Source organism: Arachis ipaensis, chromosome B05, assembly GCF_000816755.2.
Source record: "Arachis ipaensis cultivar K30076 chromosome B05, Araip1.1, whole genome shotgun sequence".
NCBI classification, from domain to species: Eukaryota; Viridiplantae; Streptophyta; class Magnoliopsida; order Fabales; family Fabaceae; genus Arachis; species Arachis ipaensis.
The window spans coordinates 94222892-94226076 of NC_029789.2; the positions used below are offsets into that span (position 1 = coordinate 94222892).

Here is a 3185-nt window from a genome sequence, read left to right on the forward strand (position 1 = left end):
CCACAACTTGAAACTACTCGCCATGACCACCTGCAACTCCAACATCCTACCACCTGGGATGCTACCAGACATCGCAAAAGCTCCATGGCCGCAAACCAAGAACAAAGGACATCAACTAACGCCCTTCATATACCATCTAATTTAACCTACTTCAGCTTCTTCCTTCTTACACAGAGGATGATCATCACATCATCGGGTTCCACAACGACCACTGTTGACGGCAAAACCCCCACTCTACTCGAAAGATAACTACTATTCTTCTTCCTCTACTACATATAGACTGCATCGCCGAAGGTTAACTTGGGACCTAGCCATCTCTAGCTGTCGAGACAACCACCCATTCTCTCCACAAATTGATTCACTCTACTAATAATCATACCTCTAATACATCTTAATTTTTTCACACAATTTTTGCGGTAAAAGAAACATAGGTTATCGCATTTAATATGTTAATCAAACGTTACTGATACGCTCTCACAATTTAGGTGTCATCTTCCTATTGCGTAGTCAACGCGTAGCCATTTGTATCCACCAGTGGTATAGTCACCAGAGACGCAACCAAATTGGAACGGTTTATGTTGTTGCCATAATTCATTTGCAGTTAATGGCTTTTTTGGTGATTTTGGTGACTTTTACGTGGGTATAGCTATGAGAGAGTGAGACCTTTAATCTTTCCTATTGCCACAAGAAACTGCCGTGCAATCAGTTCCATCGACGCTTCTCTTCCAACGATGCTTCCCTCCGTCAACGCTTCTTTTCCATTGATAAATTATGTGTCACGAGTTTCTCCTACTCCATCGAGTTTAATCATGCAAGCTTTTCCTTTTCTGCCAAGCTTCATTGAATTTCTAAATCTGTATAAAAATTTGCATTCGCGACTTTTGATTACTAATGATAAATATGCCATGCTCTTTGATAACTATTACTAGTTTTTTCTCTTTAATTAGTATTGATTCTCCCTTGCTCAATTTATTTTTAGATAAAAAGATTAGAATTTGTTAGAAGAAATTGAGGTATGATCTTCAATGAATTTCTTCTAAACTTTAATTTTTTAAAATATGCCAATACACACATATATATTCGTATGGCATATTCGATAAAGAAGAATGATGTGAGTATTAGAATAAGGGGATGCTCCCATAAAGTTGCATAAAATGTCTTTTTGTAAAGACGCTTACGTGTCGTTATATTATTGGACGTTTTAATGAACTGATTTTTTAAAATTTTTTAACTAACCAGAATAAAACCGATTTGTTATAACAATAATGAATATTCTGAAAACTGGCCGAACTGGCCGGTCTAATCAGTTCAACCGAAATCGGCCTGAAAAATAGTCCGGTCCACTTTCCAAAACCCACCCCTTCCCCCTAACACCCACCCCACCCCCCAATTCATGAATTACTATCACTATCCCCCTGAAATCTGAACCCAAGGTCAAACTCACCCAACCAAAACCCTAAGTTCTCCCTGCAACGGTTCCGTTGCAGTGCTGTCGGCACCTCTACTTCCTCTCTTGTAGCTCGGCGTCCTCCTTCCCCCTGTCTCCGTCCTCCCTGGCTTCTCTCGAACTTGGAGCAGTTCGCCGCTGTGCCGCCACTCGTCGCTGTGTCGCCACTCGCTGTTGTCTCGCCGGTCACCGTCCATGTCTCCGTCGAAGGTTAGCGGCACTACTTTCACTTCTTCGGTTCTTCTCTTCCTTTTATGCCCTGTTCCTAATTTTTGAATGTGAAACTGTGAATGGATTAATGAAAAATCAAATAATTGATTTTGTGCTGTTGCTCTTTTTTTTAATTACTGAAATTTTTGTTGAAATTTTCTTGTTGCTACTAAAAATAGAAATCAAATCATTATTGAAATTTTTGTTTAGCTTTATTGATTTCAGGTTTAGTGTGATTAGGGACTACTTGTTACTATTTTTTAAAAATGGAAATCAAATCAAGTGTTGTTTGTTGCTGAAGGATAATTTTTGTTGCTGAATGCTGAATGCTGTTGGTAGTATTAATTTTGCGCTGTTATTAAATTTCTAGTTGTGCTGTTGCTGCTGTGGGTTCTGGGTTCTAGTTCTGGTGTGCTGTTGTGTGTTTTGTGGCTCTGCTATGTTGATCATCTTTCTCAATTGTCAATGTTCACTCTTCACTTGCATTGTATTGATCATCTTTCTCAATTGTCAATTTTCTTTATCAGAATTGAGAGGGAAAATGGCAATCTGAACCAGCAAAAGGATTTTCGCAGCATCAGCGTGTGCTCACAATTGCAGGAATAAGAAAACTAACTCTTTTTCTGCCCTTTAGTACCTCTTCATCTTTCCTTCTATTTATGCACTCGTTCATTGTATAGTAAGTCAACCTTTTGGATTACTGGCATATTTGAATTGGAGATTTAAGAGAGATAGTTGATTTCTTAATACTAAAAATTCACCTTTAGTTCTAATCTAATTGTTTTGTTTAATAGGAACTAATATAATCTCTTCATGGCTTTATCATTGTTGTTTTCTAAGTTATACTAGTTTCTTGTAAGAGAATTAATGCTAGCAAGTCTGGCCTTCCATTTTGCACAAATAGAAATAAGTAAATATGGCCATTTTATCAAAATTATAGTCACAATTAGGAAGTTTAATTTAATAATATATGATGCAGATACGCCTACGATACAGATATTTGAGTAGAAACAAAGTATTTGTACATTATAACATATGTTGCGGAATAGGATAATAACATTTAAGAGTATTGAGTATTGATATACTTGTTATCTCTCTTTGAAATGTTACTTTCTGTATTTACTGTTTTAATTTAGCTTTGCATTCTCTCAGGACTTCTTGGAACAACGTTTTAATAAGGAGGATATATATTTTAGGTAGGTTTGTTTGATTATTTTAAAAAGACAAATTTCAGTTAAATATATTTTTTCAGCATCATTTTTAAGAATCACCCTTCATTCACTAGTGATAAGATGAGAATTGGTGTCGATTTGGATTTTCTCTCAAAATAAGATCACTTTGTTGTAAGCATAGCCAAATCAACAACTAACTCTCAACATCAAATTTAAATTCTAAAGATGAGTCACAATATAAAACAAATATTATTAACCGAGAGTATTGAGTTCCCGGGTCGTCTTCCCTAGGAGTTGCAATTAAGTGTCATATTATTGGCTATGAAGGGAAATGAGGGTTGGATGATTGCAAGCAA

The 3185-nt window shown here is 36.4% G+C and overlaps 1 long non-coding RNA gene across 1 annotated transcript; it reads left to right on the top strand.

Moving 5' to 3' along the window:
• LOC110262913 lies at positions 1361 to 2826 on the top strand. Its single transcript, XR_002347925.1, has 3 exons — positions 1361 to 1657; positions 2185 to 2290; positions 2810 to 2826. It is a non-coding gene; the product is annotated as an uncharacterized LOC110262913 (long non-coding RNA).